Source organism: Tenrec ecaudatus, chromosome 2 (assembly GCF_050624435.1).
Source record: "Tenrec ecaudatus isolate mTenEca1 chromosome 2, mTenEca1.hap1, whole genome shotgun sequence".
In the NCBI taxonomy this organism is placed as follows: domain Eukaryota; kingdom Metazoa; phylum Chordata; class Mammalia; order Afrosoricida; family Tenrecidae; genus Tenrec; species Tenrec ecaudatus.
In genome coordinates, this window is record NC_134531.1 from 201753899 (window position 1) to 201761748 (window position 7850).

Genomic DNA, 7850 nt, shown 5'->3' on the forward strand with positions numbered 1-7850 from the left:
TGGAAACACTAATTTTTGCATAAGAAAGATTATATATATATACATGAGCAATTGAATATTGCGAAAACATCTGCGACTAGTCTAGATCAAGCCTAAAAGCCTTTTAATAGCCCATATTTCCAACAATAATCTATAAATTCCTCTTCAGACTCAGCAAAAATATGCAAATATGCCAAATGCAGGAAAATGAAAAGCCAGTAGTTTGGAAGTCCTGTGAATCCAGTGGTGTTAAGCATCTTAGTGCTGTCAGGGGTCTACAGGTGGTTTCTCCAGCTCCCAGGATTCTGGTTGCATCACAGTAACTCCATGTGGATTCTACTCACAATTGTCTTGCTGGGAGTGAGCCTTGAGAGAACATGTCTCCTGTCTTCAAGGAGGAAATACTGGCATTCCAAGAACCCTCAGGAGAAGGTCATGTCAATAGAGAGAACATGTTGGCTGTAACCGGATAAACAGACTGACTCCACCCCTTTACTCTTAATCCTTCAAGCCCTGAAATGACACCAGATTATGTAACTACCACACACTATTTCCTTGTTCTGTTCGCACAAGTACCTCTGGGTCAGTGTATATGTTCCACATGTGTACAATGAAGTGACCCATAATAGGAGACTGACTTATGAGGGAAAGGGAGAGATAGTCAAAGGAGAGACAACTTACTGAGCTTCTCCACAGGCCAGTGTTTATGAGCATATCAAAGGAGGATGCAAAGGAGGAAGCTTATAAAGTTTGAATGCATGACCTATATTAGGGCACAGCAATTCCAGGCTTAAGATATTCTCGTGGTTGATAACTGACAAACATGATCACATTCTGACCTAAGGGAGAGTCTTGTTGCTGCAAAAAGGAATCCCTTATCACTCACTGTCTGTGCCAAGTTCCTGACATATGCAAACAGTCACCCACTCAAGGTTTAAGTAAAGTCTTTACACCCAAGTACCTCTCTCAGGGCAAACAGGTCAATGTTTCCCTACACTTGGTGACATCCATATTTTGTTAGGATACGCACAGTAAAATGCCTGGCCATAGTCAATAAAATTCAAATAAACATGTGTTTGGTCTTCTCTGTGTTCAGCCAAGATCCATCTGACAGTAGTAACACTATCATTTTTCCACATCTGCTAAATCTGACTTGATTCACTATCAGCTCCCTGCCGATATATTGCTGCAGCTATTTTTGCATCATCTTAAGAAAATTTTCATGCATGTATATTGATGATATTGTCCTTTAAGGTGAGAATTCTATTGGGTCACCCTCTTTGGAATATGTACAAATAGGGCTCTCTTTAGTAAGTTGGACAAGTACATGTCTTCCAAATGTCTTGTCACAAGCTAATATATCCTTCCAGCGCTTCATAAACTTATTGAACATTTCCGTTGGTAATTTGTATAAATATTTAGAGCCTTGTTTTTAGCTAATGCTTTCATTTCCACTTGAACTTTTTCCTTAAGACCATTGTTTTTGCTCATATGCTGAGCAAGAAACTGCGCACAGTTGACTAGGTCTTTTGGGTCCAGTGACTGTGTGTTTTTCCATGTTCTTTTGATGCTTCCTGCATCACTCAATATTCCCTTCCTCACATCTTCCAAGGCTGCATTACAAGGCTTTAATTTTTCTTCAGTTTTTACAGTTGAAATATGCTGTTTGTTTTCTATTTCTAGTGTTTGTCACATTTAGTTATAAGATTTTTACTCTGTCTTATCTGGTGCCATTTCGAGCTCTTTGACTTCACCATTTTTACCATTTTCCGTGACTTGTCTTTGACTGGGTGTAAGTTTAAGACTCTCCTGTGACATCCACTTTGATGTTTTGTTCATTTCTTATCTTTTTAATCATCTATTCATTTTTAACTGTTTTTTAGGACTTCATCCACATGTCATAAATTCAAAAATACCAAGAAAAATTGTACAATTACTACCACATTCAATTCTAGAATATTTTATTCTTCCTTGTACTCTTTGTTATTCATGTTATTATTTTTTTCTAAAATGACAAAAATTACACAAGAAAACTCTCCAATTCTACAATTTCTGCATGTAAAATTCAGTGCCATTGATAATACTCCTGATTATATGAATCATTATTGATATCCTTCTTCAAATTATTCCACCACCACCAGGAACATAAACTCAATGACTCCTACAGGAAAAATATTTCTCCTTCAGGCATATCAATTATTCGTCAAATTAGACTTCTTGAATTTTCCCTTTCTTAAGAGGGATGCTTTTGCTGTTTCCCAAAGCTCTCTATGTCTTCTGCCATTAGGGGTTTAGGGGTGTGTTTTTTGCTGTTGTTGCAATAAATCACTTATTCAGATGTTCTCAAAATTCAGCTGAGATAAACTCAAGTTTAAATTTTTGCTTTCATGGATTTGTTTTACTTTTTTTTCCAACTTCAACCTGAACTTATATATGAGCAATTGTTACAGAGCCTACTACTGGCCTTGTTTTAGCTGTTGGGATTAAACTTTTCCATCATCTCACATTTCATCTGGAGAGGTGCTTATGGATAGTTACTGTTTGTGTTGTTGAAAAAGGATGTTTGCTATGAAGACATCTTTGACCACCCATAATTCAATCAGGTGACCTCCACCTTCATTTCAATCACCAAGTTTCAATATGCCTACTATTGCACCATTTTCTCTATTTCCAAATTTGAACTTCCAACTGCCAATCTTTATCGATGCACCATAATTGCATGTTTCATCAATTTCACATTCAAGTCTATAGAATTCGTCAATGTGTTCATCACTAGCTTTTGTGGTTGGTGCATACATTTGAATAATAGTTATATTGATTGCATATCCTTGAGGGGGAAAGACATATCACAAGCCACATTGTACTTCAAGATAGATTTTGTAATATCCTTTTGACAATGAATGCAGGTCCATTCCTCTATATAGTGTCATCTCCTGCATACTATATCATATGATTTTCTGATTCAAACTGGCTAATACCAGTCCTTTTCAGCTCCCTAATGCTTAGAATAGCCATCTTGATATGTTTCATTTCATTTTGATGACTATACATTTTCCTAGATTCATATTTCACACATTCTAAATTCTGATAATTAGCAAATTTTTGCAGCAACTTTCTTCTTCATTGTCTATTCTTAGTCTAGAAGCTCCACTGAAACTTGTTTACTTTGGGTGACCATGCTGACATTCAAAATATCAGTGACATTGCTTCTAGCATTACAGCCACACCAAAGCCACCACACTATGACAAACTGACAGACACTGACAAATACAAACTATTACCTTTATCTGCTTGGAATTAGTAAGAATGGGGATGGGTTGTTGGCGGAAGAGATAATGATAAAATTCACCTGTGATTAATTGTGAACAGGCTAACCTGTAATGACATTCTGCTGTGTATAAAAATGAGGCCTCTGAGAAGCACTAGGAGAGATCTCATTGCTAGAAGAGCCTGCAGTGGAGCAAGTCCTGTGAACCCTGTATCCGGAAACAGCTATAACACACACAGAGCAGAAACAGAACAAAGAGGCAGACTCCTGGGCTTCCCTAACAAGCACCAAGTAAAAGTGAATGATTTTGTGCTGGAGGATGGCTTGTGGAGTGGAGTAGATCTCAGCATTTCATTGGGACATTTGGACTGCCTAGCCCTCTTAAGTAGACCAGAGTGCTTTTGACCTGAGGCTAACAGAAGTAGGGTGCTACTGTGCACTTAATTAAGGGACTGAGTTTGCTCACCCATTTTGGCTTCTTCTTGGCACTTGCAGTTGAATGGTATGCTCCTTTGGGGATTTGTCAGCAGATCTTAAAGAACTTTGTAACATGTCCCGAAAAACAATTCTCCTGAGCATTTCTCACTGGCATTTCAATGAGGAAATTTCAATAATAAACATTTAATCATGGATTTTATCTGAGTACTATATAGCCATTTCAATTAATATTGGAATCTACAGTGGTAAAATAGATTATATTAATTATTAGAATTGGTATTAATAAATATTACATATTAATTATTAATCACATATGATTATTAATTACAATTACATTGATTATTACACATTTAGTGTAACCTAACCAATGAACTTCACAAAAACTATACATAAGAATTTAGGAGAAGCTGTTGTCCTGACCAGGAAAAAAAAACAAATTCACTGACAACGAGGCAATGCTGACACCCAGCAAACGCACATGGGTTTCCAACTCGGTTTACAGGAGTAGAAAGCCCAGAATTTCTCTTGTGGACTCAGGTGGGTTTGAAGAGCAGACCATGTGATCCACAATCCGTAACCCCCACCTGTCCAGAGATCCTAGTGTGATAAAGAGGTTAAAGTTAATAAGCAAATGAGAGTAGCAAATCTTTCCAAGATGAGTAGAAAGTACCTAAAATTTTCTTCCTTAGAAGGAAAGATTCAATCTGTGTTCCTGCTGAGTAATTTCACTGGGGCAAAATATTTCAGTGGATCTTTTAGTCTGTGCATGATGCCGAGATGGAGCGCCCACAGAGCACTCGGGTACCATTCTGATCATTCACATTGGGAAAGAGTTGAAGTTTTGTGGCTACAGAGCTTCCTTTTTCTTAAGTATCAACATTAATTAATATTTTATTGTGATTTTCAGCATGGAAATGTTACAAAAGCTATTTATTTTGTCCTACATTTTTATGATTCTCCAGAATTTCATATGTTCGTTCTGTTCACTCCCCTCGCCCTTCACTGTCTGGGGTCGTGTATCTGCCTTGGAAAGCCATCTCCCCTCACTTTGCACATGCGTATTTCTATCAGATCACCTCTTCTGGATTTATTATCCCTTCTTGTTTCTATTCAGCTCTTCTCTATTTACCCCCATCAGCATTATGCTTCTTAAAATTGTTTTATGGGCACATCATCCACATATCACACAATTCAATTTTAATCATATATAGCTATATACTGTTATTAGCATCTCATTTCCCTCACTCTCCCCTGCACTACCCCAAGAAACAAATAATCCAATGACTGCCTTTATAGATTTACCTATCTGGGATTTCATATGCAGAAAAACATACCAATGTTATAAACAGAGGGAAAAACATCTCAATGGAAGAAGAAAGAAGTATGAAAAATTGAAACAACTTTAAGATGCATCAAACATGAGTTCAAATGGTAAGTTGTGATATTTGAACCTTTCTACATTTGCCATGAAGATTGAGGGTTGCAGCCTTATATATGGACTACAATCAAATTTAAAGAAAACCCAAGTAACCGCAACAAGATCAATAGGTATCATTATGATAGAGAAGCACTTGAAGTTGTCAAGAATTTTGTCTTGCTTGGATCCACAATCATTGCTCAAGGGAACAGCAGTCAAGGGATCAAAAGACGCATTGCGTTAGCCAAAGCTATTAGAGATGCTCTCTTTAGAGTATTGAGAAGCAAAGCTGTTACTTTGAGGGTTAGGGTGCACCTGACCCACATCATAGTATTTTCAACTGCCACATAGATATATGAAAGTTGGACAATGAATAAAGAAGATCAAAGAAGATATATTTGTATTGTGGTGCTGGCAAAGAATATTGAAAGTGTGATGGACTGCTAAAAGGACAAACAGATCTTTCTTGGAAGGGATGCTGCATAGGGCCCCTTAGAGGAAGGATGTTGACACTTTGTCTTCCACACTCTGACTATGTTGTCAGCAAAGATCCATCCTAGGAGAATCCATCATGATTTGTAAAATGGGGTGGCAATGGGGAAAACAAGAAGGCCCTGAGGAGATAGATTGACTCAGTGGCTGTAACAATGTGCTCAAGAATAGGAATAATTGTGAGGATGTCAACTATCAAGGCAGGGTTTCATTCCTTTGTGCATCATGTGACTATGATGTGAATAAAACATATGGACCCTAAAAACAACAAAGGCACCTGCCAAAAGCCACTTTCCAATGCGCTCTTCATGATAGCAAGGCTATTCTGACCCCTACTCAGGGGGGAATCAATGTGAACTTCATCTATGTAATGACCCTGGATATAGAGTTTGGACTTCCAGTGTCTTCTATGGCCTTCTGTAAACCAGATGTTCACAATTCCTGCTGATATCAATCCCTTCTTCAGGTTGAGATTTTATCATTTATAATCCATGGATCACACAGGCTGCTGTTTTTTATCCACGTGGATTTTGTGGCTGACTCACTTAGATGGCTGTTTGAAGGCAAGCCTTTGTGAGCCCAGGATCTACTCTTACTGATTGACAGGCACCATCTAGTGTCTACTCAAATCATGTGGGGATTCCTCAAGACCATCTCAGGTTTTTACTATGCTCTCAAAAGCTTCAGTCTGGGAGTAGTCTAAATTTCCTATTAGGAACTTCATATAATTCAATAATAGAAAATATATGTTTCATTCTATTGCTGTCACTTTCAAGTTTATTGCTGGTCATTTATGATTAATAAACACTTCAAAGTTGTTTCATATACATACAGTGTTTTGACTGAAGTGAGTACATCAATCTTCCTTTCATACGTCATTCTTGCACACATGCTTCAAAATATTTATTCAGTACTTTAATTTATAAAACTCTACAAATTATTCTATCTTTCTTAAGAGTGTTTAATTCTATTATCAAGAGATAAGAATTTCGACCTAGAATTTATTTTGATAACTTTTGCTATTTCATGTTTTATGAAAACTCTATTATAATATTATCTTTAAAATTCAAATAAATGCCTCTAATTAATCTCAATGGATAGGTTAGAGTATATATGAGGAAAGAGCTATTGAAGAGCCTTAATCTTTTATGGAAGCTATAATTAATAGCCTTCCCAGAGGATTTAAATGTAAAGTACACTAGAATACTTTAAAATAGAATTGGCATCACTGAGGATCAGACACATCATTTCTTAGGTTTTAGTGAAAATACGCCACTAGGACAAAGAATAATCTTCTAGAGAGAATTTTCTTTGAAAGCATGAAAAGAAAACACTGAGTTGGGCTTTCCATCAGTGAATTTTATGAGGGAGAACAACATTAGCAGTGGGAGGATAACACTTCATTCATGGTGCCCAGGTATGGGTGTGTTTTATTATTTTATAGATTTATATTTTGATTTTCAATAAATTAGAAACAGATACTGTGAATAGACATATTTGCAATGCTTTGTGTCTACTATATGCAGAATCTTAATTTTATAATTTACTAATATTCGTTACTTTTCTTATTTGCTTAACAAATAAAACCATAATTTAAACACAACAGACTAAATTTTTTGAGAGATGTAATTTCTTATGAGGAAAGTCAGAATATCCATTTTGGTAGATTGCATAATTTTACCATTTGATTCCAGGGAGAGAAGAGGGTGTTAGCAGACATGGGCAACCTCACCATCATCACAGAATTCCTCCTCATGGACATCACAAGCTCTCGGGAACTCCAAGTCTTGCAAGGTCTGCTTTTCCTACTGATTTATCTGGGATCCACAGCTGGAAATCTTCTAACTATTACTGTCATTATAACGGACAAGCACCTTCATTTCCCAATGTACTTCTTTATAGCCAACTTATCCCTGCTAGATTTTTGCTGTATTTCAGTAACTGTCCCCAAATCGGTTTTAAATTCTCTGATGGACAGTAAAGTGATTTCTCTCAGAGAATGTGTGGCTCAAGTTTTCCTGTTTCTCTTATTTGGAGTCACAGAGTTTTTTCTCCTTGTGGTCATGTCCTATGACCGCTATGTTGCCATTTGTCACCCTCTGCATTATCAGCTCATCATGACCCCACGGCTGTGCACACAGATCTCAGGGGGCTCATGGGCCAGTGGGCTGGTGTATTCAGCAATCCATACAGGCACCTTGTTCAGGCTGCCCTTCACAAAATCCAATGTCATTCACCAGTTTTTCTGTGACATTC